This window comes from Schistocerca piceifrons, chromosome 7 (genome assembly GCF_021461385.2).
Source record: "Schistocerca piceifrons isolate TAMUIC-IGC-003096 chromosome 7, iqSchPice1.1, whole genome shotgun sequence".
Classification (NCBI taxonomy): domain Eukaryota; kingdom Metazoa; phylum Arthropoda; class Insecta; order Orthoptera; family Acrididae; genus Schistocerca; species Schistocerca piceifrons.
This window is the reverse complement of record NC_060144.1, coordinates 197,111,394-197,129,015: the sequence shown is the minus strand read 5'-3', so window position 1 is coordinate 197,129,015 and position 17,622 is coordinate 197,111,394. Positions and strand designations below refer to the sequence as shown.

Sequence of the window (17,622 nt, the reverse complement as noted above, 5' to 3'; positions counted from 1 at the left end):
TATACATCTAGCGATGAGTTGTGAGCGTACATATTCGAATTTTCTGTAGATATTTACGAGTCTTATAGGAATGTAGCATACTACTGATGTAGACTTGGTGCTTAAATAATTTTCTGCTAAATTTATTAGATATTCAAGTGTCTCACATGTGTTTTGGTACACTGGTCAGGATCATGCTTGGTAGTGCTTATAAAAACGCCGTAACGTCATTAAATTATACCCACTTTTAACACCCACGAAGGTTAATATTGCAGGAGTGATGTAGATTCGCTATGTACCAAGAATTTGCCTGTATAAGCGTCGTGATATGGTAAGTTATTTGTTCTTACATGTCTTCTTACACTTTTTATTCTGCGTGGGGGTGCTGGATGCTCCCTGCTGTTGCTGGTATCGTTTACACATAATACAAGTATCGTCTACAAGAAGCTGTTTCAGTATTCCATTGGAAGACTCATTTTAATGTCGAGCAATTCCACTGCGTAACAAGAGCTTTACGTTGTTTATTTTAAAAAAATAGTAATGCATGATGGTAAATAACAAATATCAAACCAAAACACACAGACAGACAGGCACTTGTTGACTGCCAGGTAGAAAATGCAGCCAGCTGATCACATCCCTGGACAGCCACACAGTGGTGTGATATGGATAGTAGACTGCAACTTTAGACATCTTCAACGAAATCTGAATGCGTATCTCCAATACAGAATATGGGGATTAACATAACATTATCCAAAAGATTCATCCGCATTAAATTTGGGGTAGAGTCCAAATGTGGATCCTCACGCATTGTGTCCAGGATAGCGCCAGAAGGTGGATCCACTCATGTTTGGTATGGGGTATTGTTCTGGGTGGATTAGAAAATATGGGAAATGTGGAAAAGTGTGGAAAATACAGGAAAAATTCTAAAAATATGGGTATGAAACGCTTGTCTGCCCTGCAAGTTGTTGCTATTAGGAGTAATGATGTGACTGTCAAAAATCAAATTTAATTTGCTGTACTTGCCATGTGCAATGCAAGTTTTCATAAATGCTTCTCAGTACACATGCTTGGCATGGATCCACCTATATTACACCTGGGATTTTCTCTGTGGTATATCCATCCATATACGGTCTGGTGTAGTGTCCAAATGTGGATCCACCAGCATTACATCTGGGGCAGCATCCAGAAGTGGATCCAATCATGATAGGTCTAGGGAAGTAGGGCGTGAGCACCACCCATGAGAAACAAAGTAGTGTACCTGAGCTATGTGTGTGTTTGTAATAAGTCAGTTCCTTGAACATTATTGCTTCCATCTGTTATAGACATACATGCTGGGTCTAAGCTTTGATAATATTCTGAACAGTATTTCCATCTTGTATGTGTAGAAAATATACTAAGGTTCGACAGCCATAGCTGGACTGTATTCTCTGTTGTTAACATTCAAGAAAGTATAAATCATTGTGAGGTGGTCATGGAGTGATATTTTTAAGAATCAGTGGGCATAAATCTATATTTAAGGTATGGCTAAAGTCAACACTCCACCTCTGCACCAATCAATGTGTGTTTTAACGTATGTAAGAATTGGCTTTTGTATTTAGTATTGTGCAGGTTGACAATAGGAAGAACTGTAGTTTGTAGACACACTGGCTGGGCAGAGGCATCCAAATCATTTTTTGATGACAAAAATACTTGATGGGGTATGCAATAAGAGCATATATTCTTTTGCATTTACATATAAAGTATGGATAAAAATATTGAAAATAGAAAATATGTAAAAAAGTTAGAAAATATGGGAAATGTGGAAAAGTGTGGAAAATATAGGAAAAATTGTAAAAATATGGGTATGAAACGCTTGTCTGCCCTGCAAGTTGTTGCTATTAGGAGTAATGATGTGACTGTCAAAAATCAAATTTCATTTGCTGTACTTGCCATGTGCAATGCAAGTTTTCATAAATGCTTCTCAGTACACAACTCACGAGATGCAATGCGAGTGTGCAGACGGAGTCATATGAGAGTAAAAATGAAAACTGATCTTAACGACTGACAAATGAGAAGAAAGACTCCAACTTTTACTGTGCTTCATTAATCCATAGCAACAACACACCTTTTCATAAAGTTCTCACACCTAGACAAGTTAGCAAAACATTTCTTAATAACTCTCCCGTGTACAATTGCCTCTCTCAACACTTGTTTCAACTATAAGACATGGCCATATGCTTCATTACAAAATTTCTATAGCATACTTCAACCATACACAATGTTCTAACAATGAGAAGCTACAAACATAAAAAACTGGATTACCTTAAAAGTTGGCTTTTATCATTCTTCCATTAATATAATCTCATTTGCTCAATATCTTTCCTCGAGACATTTTATTACAAAATCCTTCTTAAATAACGCTACCTCCACTATACAGCAGGCCGTCTTCCTTCCTTCTTAAAGTGCCAGACTGTCCAACAGTCTCTACTACTGCAACTCTCTGACTTACTCTGACAAAACAAAGTTAACTCTCTCATATCTCTGGTCTCAAACACAGTCTTACAAGGAATATGATTATATCGATATGACAGATGTTGAGTACATTTATCAAATTCGCAACTTCACACACATTTATGTCCAAAATTTCCCGAAAATCGTCATGGCAAACAGGACAGCCCCCTTTCACACTCATGGCGTATGTTCCGCCATATCCTTTTGCTCACATCTAGGACTTTTCGCTCTATAATTGATGTTTGTGTCCTAACGTAGACTGATCGTCGACGTGCTTGAAGGAGGCAAATACTTGAAAGTCTTCAGCTGACTTTTCAGTTTTACTAGTTTTTCCTTCCATTTTCATTTTTCCTTATTTCTTTCCTCTTCTCTCTTTCTTTCTTTCTTTTGGACACCAGGCGCCCCGGAGCTATACCCTGGTTCCCGCAATCTAGTTGAGCCTCTGACTTTAACCCAGATTTCTGGCATTTGGAGCTCCCCCAATTCAGAAAACACCTTGTTACGTGATCGTAAGTCCAGAAAATCTAAATTGAACCCAAGCTAAAAGCGAGAGTACAAAAAATGGCTCTGAGCACTATGCGACTTAACTTCTGAGGTCATCAGTCGCCTAGAACTTAGAACTAATTAAACCTAACTAACCTAAGGACATCACACACATCCATGCCCGAGGCAGGATTCGAACCTGCGACCGTAGCAGTCGCTCGGTTCCAGACTGTAGCGCCTAGAACCGCACGGCCACTCGGCCGGCAACGAGAGTACAAGTGTGATTGAAGTTAATGTCAGTGATTGCCAGATACAACTATTTTTCCATATCAAATTCTTCTACTGGTGAGCTGTCTAAATGTAATTGGGCATCTTATTTGGTATAGGTTGAGCAGAAGCCAGTTGAGCAGGGAAGACAGCTGGGGTCCAGACATTAAGAGGAACCATAGGCCTTTTCAAAGGACAAACGCTACCATGGGAGGCAGGAGTGCAGATAGAAAGTTCCACCACAGAAGCACTGTCCGTGTTGTGTCATAAACGACGGAAGTCCATTGTACTGTGTTTTAGCAAGGACAGTCTGCTGGCGCTGAAGAGATCCGGCTCGAGCAGACAGCAAGGGATAGAAATACCGCGGCACCCCGTCCCTCTGCAAGAAGCCACTATTCTGGGAAACACTAGACCCGAAGCAATATAGAGATACAGATCTCGGAAGCAGAATAAGATGGCGCGAGAGTTCGGTCAATATGCGTGTTACCAAAAAACTGCACGTTTGCCCCGTGGTATTCCTCAAACTCCCAGCTAGATGGAATCTTCTTAAATCTAGATTCGGCGCCAACGTCCACTATAGTGCGTTTAGAATTAGTTGCGACTTTTGACAGTTCAGTACGGAGCGAGTGGAGAGAACGTAGTTGCCAGCGTGTGCTGAGCGTAAAGGTGCGTCCACTCTACTCGTGTGGCTCGTGTACTGGTGAGAATTGCGAGCCTTACGAGTAATGTGGACGGAGGTAGGCTCCGAGGACTCGCCGCGAAACAGGCTTGCGAGCCGCCCGAACCTATGGCTTGTCTGGCTCGGGCTGTTGTCGGTACATCAAAGGGACGCGCGGCGAACTGCGCGAGTGGTGTGCACGACAACAAAGCACTTACCAGTAGAGGTGGGTCGAACTCGTTCATTCCCGTGAACTACTTCATTCATTTCACTCTTTGCCGTGAAGCGTTCAAATGAAGTAGTTCATTCGTGAAGTACGGAAGCCTAGCGAAGTTGCCCAGTTCGCCGCTCAGCCGCTGCTACGCTCGCTTCGCCTCGCTCGTACAATAAAGCTTCGTAATACTTCACAATTTTACCAACAGATGGCGGAACTATGGAGTAACATGCACGCAACATTTTACGCTCTTACAGCGTCTGAGTTATCTTAAATACAGCATGGTCGAAGGGGACAAAGGGCGTTTCTGTCTGTGTCCAAGTGTCTGAACAATTTTATCTTGGACTTTACGCCCGTGAACGGCACCTTGTATTTTAAAAAGTGTTTGGCTCCGTTTATATGTCCACGATCTTTTTTCTCTAATTGTCTTCATTTCTATCTTTTGTGTTTCTCTGCGGCCAAAGAGCGGCGTAGTATGCTGCTGCAGGCCTGCCTGTATACAGGTTTCAAAATGACAATAAAGAAAAAAAAAAGGGGACAAAGGAAAGATAAACAGATAAGGCTGTCACATATAAAGAAGGTACTACATTTAATCTTGCTCGACATTTTCTCATGAAGCGCCCAAAAAAGTCTTTATCTGCCAAATGAAACATTATTTGTTGTATTCATGAACTGAAAAATAGGGCTACCAACGAAATGCAGTCCAATTTTATGTTCCTTTTAAAATTTAATCCAAAATAGAATGAGTATGTTTACCACTGTCACAAAGTCTATATACCTACGTTAACTAATTATTCAGAAGTTTTCCTGTAGATTTTATTTTTGTTGACAATAATAACCCACTGGATTCAAAACGTAAACTGTCACCTGTAGTCACTGGTACGATTTCAGGTAAAATCCCTCTTTCAGTGTTATTAACAAACCTTTTATTTTCATGTTTGCTGTGCGTGCTCACACAGATAGCCACTTCGTTTCTATCTTTAATATTCATTTGTCTTCAAGCGCTGCCAACGGTAGGCTACCCGTAGACGCGAAGTTTAACTGCACAAACAGTCACGGGTAATGATGTCAGCACTGCAGGTAGCAGCTGACGCCGCCTTCTCCTCACCTCCTCCACCCGTCCTAACCTATCGTTCCCCACTAACACCGCGTGATTCGTCGACAGGCAGGACAGGGAGGAGTGAAGTGATGGGAGGAGGAGTGGCGTGGGTGAGGGAGAGGGGAAGAGAGTGAGTGAACTAGAAAAAAGTGTGGAGTGTGCTATCTGTGAAGAGTTTGAAGTACCAGTTCATTGAAATTGAGTGGTTAGTTCACACTGCACTGGAGTGAGTCATTCACTTGAACGACTCATTCACGAGCTCCCCATCACCACTTACCAGTTGGCTCGCTGCACTTGTACAGTTTGGTCTTGGTACTATTCTTTATCTGTGTTGTGGACATAGGTTTTTCTTTAGAAATGGAGTGGACCGACGATTTTGTCATTAAATTCGTAAATACTTATGAACAATACCCTTTGCTGTGGGATGTAACAAATTCCCAATATAAAATAAAGTTTTAAAAAAGTGAAGTGTGGGATTCCGTCGCGACAGAACTCGGCGTGGATGCGGCCGAATTAAAAAAAAAATGACCAGTTTATTAGCCACTTACAGGAACGTCCGCCAGAAGAAGACTGAGCCTGGGAAGTCTGGCGCTGGGGTTGAGGAAGTGAACGCTCCAAACTGGTTCGCTTTCAAAGCATTTGAATTTCTGCACTGCAAATATCAGCCGCGGAAGACAATCAACACAGATGTAAATAAAATATATTTATTTTTGGAAACGTAGAAACAAACAATTAACAAATTTAATGCGGTTCAGTCCCTTTTTGGTTCTGTCTCCACAGCTACCTAACTTTATATCATTCTCAGCTTACATTTCGGTTCCTGCTCATTTGTTAATTTTAAATTTTTTGGTTTTATTCCCTTATATATCATTAATCATATCATTTCTTAAGATATATTTTCATATTTATTTTAGCTTACTACCATTTCTATTAGGAATATACCTTGTAATAGCTTATAGTTTTCAAATTTAAAAATTTAAAAAGTACTAATTATGATAAAATTATAAGATTTATTGCAAAATGAGTTCTGAACGTCACAGAGGGGAAAGGAGGAAATGGAATAACAGGATTGGAATGCATACTGGGGCAATGCTGGGTACTCAGCTAGTAATAAATAAATAATAATGAATAACATTTATTTTTCTAACACAGTATATTGAAGCACGTGTACACTTATATGTATTTTATTTGTATATTGTGTTATTTGAGGAAATAAAAATAATAAAATAGGAATTAATAAAGGTAAAACTTCACATATATAGGTAGCTGAAATGTGTGGAGTCAGGCAGTCACTAGTATGTACGTAGCTTGTAGCTGAAAATTCTTTAATAAGTTATTGGTGATCATCTTGCCATGACAATCTTCCCTCTTCGGAAATGAAATAAGCAGCGAATTCATCTCTAATGTCTTGGGCAGTCTGCGTTGAACGTCGTGGAATGTTCGCTAATCGTGTAAACGTTGTAGCAGGAGTGATCTCATTTCTCCATGTTCCTGGCTTTAAATGCCCGTTCTCCTCATGATCCACTGCTCCTACAGAAGTATAAATTTCTCTGGAAGCAGAACTTTTTCGCAAGAAATTATTGAAGTATAAACAAGTCATAATAACACTTTGGGCTTCCTCAGGCTGTAGTAATATAGGCTTTCTTAGTATCCGGAATACGGAAGCAAGTATTCCGAACACATTTTCCACAATCCGGCGTGCTCTTAAAAGTCTGTAATTAAAAATTCTTTTCATTGACCTCCGTGGTTGTTGTCCACTATACGGCTTCATGATATGATTGTTGAGGGGAAACGCGTCGTCTGCCACAATGACATAGGATACTTTTTTCTGTCTACCTGGGAGGGTACGATCCTCTAGAAAAACGATGGTACCATTACTCATATTTTTAAAAAAGATGTATTTCGAAAAACACCACCGTCTTAAGTTGGACCTTGGCAGCCGACATCAGCATACAAAAAACATTAGTCAGCATCCTCTAGACCAAAAAGAACAATACTGAAAAACGTCTTATAATAGAAAAAATCGCTTCCAGAATTAACTGGGCTTTGGATTGCGCAATGTTGGCCATCCATTGCACCGAGGCAGTGAGGAAAGTTCCATTTTCTCTCATATTCCTCTGCTACAAGTAACCACTCTTGTTGTGTCTGTGGCATCTGCAAAAGAAGTAAATAGAAACTAATAACTCCTAATAATATAAATAATTTTTAAATGCATAGACAATAATGGACATTCTAATAATTATGAACATTAATAATAATCAAAATCAGTAATTTTGCGTAATAAAAGGTAGTAAGCATTATAACAAGCGTTCTGAATTTCACTTATCCACTTGACATTGTTCCCAATTTTTTACGATTGTTATCGTGTATCTCTCTATTCCTACATCCATTCTTTTATTTTTTTATTTTACTTGCTTTGCTATTGTTTATATCAATCTTTTGTCGTCGTTTTGTTTTAGGAGGAATTTAAGGAGGATTTGGAAGAACAGAGTGTTGCGGGCATGGATACAAACGAAGGTACAGCGAGCGCTTGGGAAGATATTAGTAGTCAAGATGTCGATCATCAAACAACGCAAGGCAACAAACTACCACCCACATCAAACAAACGCACGAAGGTATTTGCTTCACCTAAAAAAAAAAAGAGAAAAAGGCCCGAAGATCCTCGTATAGGAGAGGCATAAAATGCACTACAAACTGCTTTATCTAAAACTAGAGACGAGTTTGACGCCCATGGAGAGTACATAGCGAACGTTCTACGGTCCACCGCCAACAGAACAAGTGCTTTTGTTAAAAAGAATTTTCCGACACGATTTTCAGAGCATAAAGCGGCTGTTTCGAACATTCTAGACCAAGTTCAACCAATAGCGACTACAGTTGCTCGTCGCATTTACCGATTCCTTCAACTCAACAATTCCATGCCCATGAGCAGATGCGAAGCAACTTCCAGCAATCTACTTTTACTTCTGACAACGTCGAACAAGGCTATCCACATTTTCTGGATCTGCTTGATTTATAATAATTAAAAGTAATAATCTTCGAGTTTAATTGTTTCTCAGTCTTTAAATCTATATGTTTTTATTTCTTTTGCCTATTAGCTGATGAGTAAAAGTGCATTAATAACGAAATTTGTATAATTTATTAACATACCTTTACAAACTCCTTCAAGCTGCCAGTAAGAGCTGCACGTACTTCAGGAACAATGTTTGATATCACTTGCTTGGAGATATTAAATAAAAAACTGAGGCTGGTGTAGGAATCGCCTGTTGCTCGGTATCTTAGCGTGAGTGCCAACCGCTCAGCAACTGGTATGGCTTTCCGAAACTTGCTGTCGGCCTTTGATATTTTCGGTCCTACCAAATTTATCGGATATTCAAAATCTGATGCGGACATACGGCAAAATGTCTTGAAATGTATGTTTTCAACACCCAAGTCATCCCAGTATATCTTTTCCTGCTTCTGAAAACTCTGGTCATCCACCACCTGCGTTTTCTTGGAACTTTGTAGCGTCTTCTTCTACCCTCTTCCTCTGCTAAAGCCGGCCGGAGTGGCCGTGCGATTCTAGGCGATACAGCCTGGAACCGAGCGACCGCTGCGGTCGCAGGTTCGAATCCTGCCTCGGGCATGGATGTGCGTGATGTCCTTAGGCTAGTTAGGTTTAAGTAGTTCTAAGTTCTAAGGGACTGATGACCTCAGATGTTAAGTCCCATAGTGCTCAGAGCCATTTGAACCATTTGAACCTCAGCTAAAAGGCGCATCACAAGGAAGCTGGCACTTGCTATAACCACTTCATCCATTTTTAAGTTAGGAAACTGGCACTGGTCACGACTGCGAGTACAGTGCGGATCCTCACGAGCCAAAGCCTGGCAAGCAACTGGAGTAGTGTGGACGAAGATAGAAGCAGCACGAGGGCAAGTCAGAAAAGTGTGACAAGTCTCACGGCAGACGAGTGTGACGAGGACAAGTCTGGCGAGCACGAGTAACGTGGACGCACCTTAAAGCCACAATGAAATATTCATAAAAGCCTCGTATCTCATAAACGGTCTAAAATGTCGCAACAAGAGTTTACCAAATGATAGCACGCAAGGAGGAGTGTGATTAATATGTGGAACATCCATATCTACCGCTATATTCAGACAACTTCGGATGTTTCTTCAATGAAATAATGTAATTTAAGGACTATCGATAACTGGTGAAACGAGGTCCATTGTTAGTTTTGCAACGATGTAAGTAAAGAAGTTACACCTTGAAACGTCCCCTTAGAAAAATTAATGAATTACTGTGCTGATAAACCTCTTACGCTATTTGATTTTCAAACAGCTGAGCAGAACTGAACGCACTGAGACATTTCGCTCTTTACCTATTCTGATCAACACTAAACTGACACACAATATTTTTAGCGCAACGCAATCTGACTGTGAAAAATCCCTACAAAAGAATGGCCCTGACTAACAATAACCTATACCCTTCATGAATCACTTACCTCACAAAAATCTTCGTTACTCGAACTACTGCAATACAGCGAGCGCCACTACTGCCAGCTAAATAAAATATTCTAACTACTGAAGGTACTAACTACTGATAGGCATAGTCAGCAAATGAAAGATTTTGATAGAGAACAAACAATGTATTTACCTTAATTGTGTTCAAAAGTCATAATATTCAGGGTGAGTCACCTAACATTACCGCTGGATATATTTCATAAACCACATCAAATACTGACGAATCGAGTCCACAGACCGAACGTGAGGAGAGGGGCTAGTGTAATTGGTTAATACAAACCATAAAAAAATGCATGGAAGTATGTTTTCTAACACAAACCTACGTTTTTTTAAATGGAACCCCGTTAGTTTTGTTAGCACATCTGAACATATAAACAAATACGCAATCAGTGCCGTTTGTTGCATTGTAAAATGTTGATTATATCCGGAGATATTGTAACCTAAAGTTGACGCTTGAGTACCACTCCGCTGTTCGGTCGTGTGTATCGGAGAGCACCGAATTACGTAGGGATCCAAAGGGAACGGTGATGGACCATAGGTACAGAAGAGACTGGAACAGCACATTACGTCCACATGCTAACACCTTTTTATTGGTCTTTTTCACTGGCGCACATGTACATTACCGTGAGGGGTGAGGTACACGTACACACGTGGTTTCTGTTTTCAATTACGGAGTGGAATAGAGTGTGTCCCGACATGTCAGACCAATAGATGTTCAATGTGGTGGCCATCATTTGCTGCACACAATTGCAATCTCTGGCGTAATGAATGTCGTACACGCCGCAGTACATCTGGTGTAATGTCGCCGCAGGCTGCCACAATACGTTGTTTCATATCCTCTGGGGTTGTAGGCACATCACGGTACACATTCTCCTTTAACGTACCCCACAGAAAGAAGTCCAGAGGTGTAAGATCAGGAGAACGGGCTGGCCAATTTATGCGTCCTCCACGTCCTATGAAACGCGCCTCGAACATCCTGTCAAGGGTCAGCCTAGTGTTAATTGCGGAATGTGCAGGTGCACCATCATGCTGATACCACATACGTCGACGTGTTTCCAGTGGGACATTTCTGAGCAACGTTGGCAGATCATTCTGTAGAAACGCGATGTATGTTGCAGCTGTCGGAGGCTTCAAGCGTCAACTTTAGGTTACAATATCTCCGGATGTAATTAACATTTTACAATGCAACAAACGGCACTGATTACGTATCTGTTTATATGTTCAGATGTGCTAACAAAACTAACGTGGCTCCATTTAAAAAAACGTAGGTTTGTGTTAAAAAGCATACTTCCGTGCATTTTTGTATGGTTTGTATTAAACAATTACACTAGACTCTCTCCTGACGTTCGGTCTGTGGAACTGGTTCGTCAATACCAACATAAAAACCTAAACAGCCTACTCACAACCTTGATGATTTTCACGGGTTTGCAGCCGGGTTCCATCGTCCTGACGACAACACGATATTTCGGCGGACCGTCTGGCCGCCATCTTCAGCTGAGATTGAGTGCACAATCACGCCGGAACTGAAGAGGCCTCAGATTCGGCGGTCTGGTTTCCGACCGGCTGCATTATAATTTTGCGATTCCTCGCTTTTGACAGTTCTCATCGCTGGCGCCGCTGCAATTCTTCGCCTCACAGAGGGCAGCTCTTCCGTTGCTCGCGCACGCGCAACGTCCGGTACCCGCGGTATAAAGGAGCCGCCGAATCTGATGCCTTTTCCCCTCCAAAACCCAGGCAATCAACATAGGCCGCACCACTCGCTCCTTTCGCCTCCATGATTTCTACCTCACCCTTTATGGTCGTCCTATCCAACTCACCCCCACCCTGAAATACCTTGGCCTCACCCTTGACCGACACCTCGCCTGGACCCCTCATCTCCTGACCATCCAGCAGAAAGCCCATTCCCGCCTCCGCCTGCTGAAACTCCTGTCCGGCCGGACATGGGGATTGCATCCTTCTACCATCCTCCACACCTACAAATCCCTCATCCGTCGTATCCTCTGTTATGCCAGCGTCGCTTGGATCTCCGCCCCCACCCGCTTTTACAAGGACCTCCAAATCCTTGAACGCCATGCGCTCCGCCTTGCCTTCCGTATCCGCCTTCCTTCCCCCACACGGCTCCTGTATGAACTGATCCCCTTCCCCCACCTCCTCTTGTTCCTCCAACATCTCCGCATCCTTTACATTGTTCGCAGGGTTGATCCCCCCCACCCTCTGGTTTCCTCCTTCCTCTCCACCCCCCGCCCGTTGCCGCGCCCCTATCGCTGCATCCCTCCCTCTCTCCACCTCCACACTCTCCATCTCCTTCATCAGGGCAATTTCCAACGCCTCCCCCTCCCGGATGACGAACTTCGCCGTGACATATACCCTTCCTTCCAACTATACCCCGGCCTTGTTCCCCCCCCCCCCCCCCCCTCCCCAGGGCGTCAGTGTTACGTTGTGTGCTATGCCATCCGTCAACACCTTTATGCTCCAGTCATACTGTGCCTTGTGTTCTTTTAATCGTCGCAGTGCGTGGCTTTTTGTGTGTGCTACTTTTAAACAGTTTTTTATCTCCATTTTACAGTCACCCCGTTTTTTTTCTTTGTCTATTGCCTTCCATGATGTTCTCCCTTTTTATATCTATGTTCGCCTTCTTCTCTCCTTTGCTGTTTTTAAATGTCTTCTATTGTTTTGTTCTATGTCTTTCGGCTGAAGAGCAGCGCATATGCTGCTGCCAGCCCGCCCCGATGGGGAATTGAAATACAATAAAGAAAAAAAAAATGATGCCTTTTCAGTTCCGGCGTGATTGTGCACTCAATCTCACTTGAAGATGGCGGCCAGACGGTCCGCCGAAATATCGTTGTCGTCAGGACGATGGAACCCGGCTGCAAACCCGTGAAAATCATCAGTATTTGATACGCCGGGAAAATCTACGCTACTTACAACCTTGATATTTAAACCGAGAATGGTCTTTTTCATGAACTGTTGACCAGTCCTGCCTTCAGTTGCTAGTTAAAAATTGTACTGTTTCAGGACTGCGCCGCAGTTTCTTTTTCAATTGCATTAGAATGTTAAGTGACACTGCTGTGTTCTGGCAAATGAAGCAGTTTTTAACATGGCAACAAGAGGAGTTACGTATTACTCAGAACTCGCCACAGTCCTTCATTTCTCCTCCATGTCTTCTCAACTACTTTCTTGGTATGGCTCACAATTCGAGACCGACCTATGGTGTAACATTTGCAATGGCTTCTTTTGTTAGCATTTAAACCTCACTGAGCATCAATTTCTTGTTGTTTCTTGTCACATTACTTTTCACCTAGGCCCTTTTATCTCTGCCGGACTTAAATCAGCTTGATTACGAAGAAAACCTGATCAAACTATGCTCTTCAGCATTTGCTAGTTCGTCGACCTGGTAGCGCGCAGTGTTTGGCTTGTACAGCACTTTAAGTACTGAAATCTGCCACATATTCAACTTTATGCAATGGACATTTCTTTCTAAGCAGAGCAAAACATCTGCTTTCCTCCATTGCATAGTTGTAGCTTGATCCATCGCAAGAAAGTGGTATGCGCCTTGTCCATTACTACTGTCAAATGCGGGGGAATCTTTTGCAGCACAACATTATCTTCACAGCCGGTGAAAGTGTTCTTGGTAGACAACTTCTAATGCGAACATCGTGTTCGGATGTGCTGCTCTGTTATTATTAATGCAACGCCAACACAAAACCCTTATTCACAATACACTTCAACGCCAGAAAATACCACTTTACACAGAGAGCTGATGAACACAGATATAGACTACATCTAATGCGTCACATCAAGTGGTACTGTTTATTCACGCCATGGCTACGGAGACGGTCTACTAACCGAATTGCAGGCAGCCTCTTAGGGAAAGCCGGCTCGCCATTGGTGTTACCTGGGCAAAGGCGTCACGTCCCTTCCGTCAAGCCAAACATCAAACGTCTCAAATGGTTCAAATGGCTCTGAGCACTATGGGACTTAACTGCTGTGGTCATCAGTCCCCTAGAACTTAGAACTGCTTAAACCTAACTAACCTAAGGACATCACACACATCCATGCCCGAGGCAGGATTCGAACCACCTGCGACCGTAGCAGTCGAGAGGTTCCAGACTGTAGCGCCTAGAACCGCTCGGCCACCACGGCCGGCTCAAACGTCTCAATTAATTTTAAATGCACTATAAATCAGCATTCCGTCAACAGGGAACTACAACCGTACTTGATTACAAGTTGACGGACTATACTTTAGACAAGAGATGAGCATGCGTCTTTATGTCTGACATCCAGTTTAGGCTGTGACATTCAACGAATTAAACAAAATGCTGTTACAAAAAGATTCATTATACGTTGACATTATTGCTATATACGAGGGCGGTTCAGAAAGTAACCTCCGATTGGTCACAGTGCGGGTTGTGGGGGGAGTAGCGATGCCATCTGTGCGTTCACGCACTCAACAGGTCAGTCGGCATCAAGCCGTGGTCGAGTGAACGTCGTATCTGCGCTAGTTTAGTTTTTGTGGCAGTTTGAAATGTGTGCTGCAATAGAAAACCCCGCCAAATGTGAAGTGCGTGCTGTCATAAGGTTTTTTACCGCCAAAGAATATTCTGCAGCAGCTATTCATCGTGAGCTTTGTGCCGTGTACGGACCAAGAGTTATGAGTAAAGGAGTTGTCCATGAATGGGTACGTTTATTTAAAAGTGGACGAGAAAACGTTCATGTTGAAGAGAGGAGTGGTAGACCATCATTGGTGACTGACGAACTCGTTCAGACAGTTGATGCAAAAGTTCGTGAAAATCGACGTTTCTCAATGTCGGAGTTGTTTACTGGTTTTCCACAGATTTCTAAGACTCTCTTGTACGAGATAGTGACAGCAAGATTGGGTTACCGTAAGTTCTGTGCACGATGGGTGCCCAAAATTCTTACCGACCACCACAAAACTCAAAGAATGGCCTCTGCATTAGACTTTCTGTCACGTTATGAGGACGAAGGAGAACCATTGTTAAGCAGAATCGTGACCGGTGACGAAACCTGGATTAAGTACGTGAACCCTGAGACAAAAGAACAATCAAAGATGTGGGCACATTCAAATTCGCCTACCAAACCAAGAAAAGCCTCGCAAGTTTTTTCTGCCAGAAAACTGATGGCAACGGTGTTTTGGGATGCCAACGGGGTGTTGTTGGTTGAATTCATGGAACGTGGTACGACCATTAATCAAGACGTGTACTGTGAAACAATAAAAAAGTTACGACGGGCTATACAGAACAAACGCCGTGGTATGCTGACTTCCGGTATCGTTTTTTTGCACGATAACGCCCGTCCTCACTCTGCTCACAGAACAACGGCCCTTCTTGAGTCCTTCAAGTGGGACGTTATCAACCATCCACCTTACAGCCCAGACCTGGCGCCAAGTGATTATCACCTCTTCATGCATTTGAAGAAATGGCTCGGGTCACAGCGGTTTGATGACGACGAAGAGCTCAAAGATGCGGTCACAGGCTGGCTCCAGGCATAAGCGGGTGATTTTTATGCAGAAGGAATTTCAAAGCTTGTGAAGAGATACGATAAGTGCCTCAATCGCAATGGAGACTATGTAGAAAAATAGTGCAAAGATGTAGTTGTAAGATGTATATATTAAAATATTTTTATTTAACTTGGTGTATTTTTTTAAATCAACCGGAGGTTACTTTCTGAACGGCCCTCGTATTTTATTGTAGTCATCGACATTCCTTGCAGCTGCGCACGGCACAGCAGTCCCTTCACTGCACTTGTGATGCCTTCAACCATAGCACTACGGTTCTCAGCTCCCCAAGAAGTCCATTAGGAATACCTCAAGCAAATAAATAGAATTAACACGACAGAACGTGCTCTGCAACAAACCTTTACACATAATAAAGGTAGTTGTAACTCTCGGTATGATTTACCTAGTCAGCTTCACCAAATGTTCAAATGTATGTGAATTCCTAAGGGACCAAACTGCTGAGGTCATCGGTCCCTAGGCTTACACACTGCTTAAACTAACTTATGCTAACAACAACACACACACCAATGCCCGAGGGAGGACTCCAACCTGAGGGGCCACGCTCAGCTTCACGAAACCACACAACTATGTACACTTGTTCACGTATAGGCCTATATCAAGCTAGTATGGGACTGTTTCCTTTTACAAAGTTCTTACCAATAAATATCAGGAAATCTCGCACCTTCTCCATGGGAAACCATCTGTCGCTATTTTTTTTTTAAGGAACATGTGACCCACAGCCCTCAGGCTAGCACCAAGTTAGTATTGTTTTGTTCTTGACTCTGTTACGAAATAGGAGTAGCTGCTATCATTGGGTAATACAGGGTGTTACAAAAAGGTACGACCAAACTTTCAGGAAACATTCCGCACACACAAAGAAAGAAAATATGTTACGTGGACACGTGTCCGGAAACGCTTACTTTTCATGTTAGAGCTCATTTTATTACTTCTCTTCAAATCACATTAATCATGGAATGGAAACATACAGCAACAGAACGTACCAGCGTGGCTTCAAACACTTTGACACAGGAAATGTTCAAAATGTCCTCCGTTAGCGAGGATACATGCACCCACCCTCCGTCGCATGGAATCCCTGATGCGCTGATGCAGCCCTGGAGAATGGCGTATTGTATCACAGCCGTCCACAATACGAGCACGAACAGTCTCTACATTTGGTACCGGGGTTGCGTAGACAAGAGCTTTCAAATGCCCCATAAATGAAAGTCAAGAGGGTTGAGGTCAGGAGAGCGTGGAGGCCATGGAATTGGTCCGCCTCTACCAATCCATCGGTCACCGACTCTGTTGTTGAGAAGCGTACGAACACTTCGACTGAAATGTGCAGGAGCTGTACTGAAGTCTATACTTTTTGGAAAATAAAGATATATAGATATTTTATCAACAGCCCTACCTCAGATGGAGAGTCAAATGGCTTCCTGGTGCCAGTCTTCCACCTTCTACAGCGCACCAAAGCGACCAGTGCGCTCTTTTAAGGGGGATACAAATATTTTGCCCTGTGAGATTATCTTTTGAGACTTGCCAACCATCGAGCAGTAGTCGAGCGTGGGTGACAGAGGACCTCGCACGCAGTCCGCCCGCGTTCTGACTTTTGGAGTGGCGAGCCTGCAACGGTCCGCTGTCGGGCCGGACAGAACGGCCGCTGTTTGGGGAAAGTCGCGATAATATTTACCCTGAGCGGCGCTCGTTAGCCGCCAGCAAACACGCGCCACTGGCCGCCGGCGCGCCGCCCAATCAGCGGCCGCCAAAAAAAAAAGAAAAAAAAACGAAACGGCCACACAGCGCAGCGCCGCGACACAGCCAATTAGCCAGCGGGCGTCCACCTGCAGAGGGCCGGGTGCGGGGCACAGCTGCTGCTTCTGGCGAGGTTCGCGCTACACACGCCTTGTGGTTCACCAACGGCCTGGTACTGTTCGAGTGAGCGAAGTGTGTGCTCGGAATAGGGTCGTACCGAGAGGGTGGCCCGATTTGCCCCTGCCGAGGGCGCACGCAAGGAAGGACGCAAATACTGACGGAAAAAATAACAAGACACGATGAGGGTTTAAAAATTAAGCTGAGGACAAGAGAGAGTTATCGAAACACTTTAGAGCATATTTACGACAATGCGACTGACTGACGTATTTTGTAATAGCAACTTAAGCAAATAAAATATGGTCAAAAACTACTGGGTGGTCGCAAAGTATCGATCCATTTATAGGAATTAATGGATGCGTTTACATAATAAATTAAGGGGAGGTTTACTATCTTTTGGACCAAAAAAAATAGATTTTTTTAAATTGCATTTTTGGATCCATAAAAGTGTTTAGAATCCACCCCTGAAACGGGTTTTCCGAATACGGAACGTAAATGTTTGCTATTCGCGGTTGAACAAAAAAAAAAAAAAAAATGCACGTGCCTGAAATA

General features: G+C 43.0%; 1 pseudogene; it reads left to right on the top strand.

Annotated features, from left to right (window-relative positions):
- LOC124805549 overlaps positions 1 to 8,296 on the top strand; it is a 29,835-nt pseudogene extending 21,539 nt beyond the window's left edge.
- The last annotated feature ends 9,326 nt before the right edge of the window (positions 8,297 to 17,622 follow it).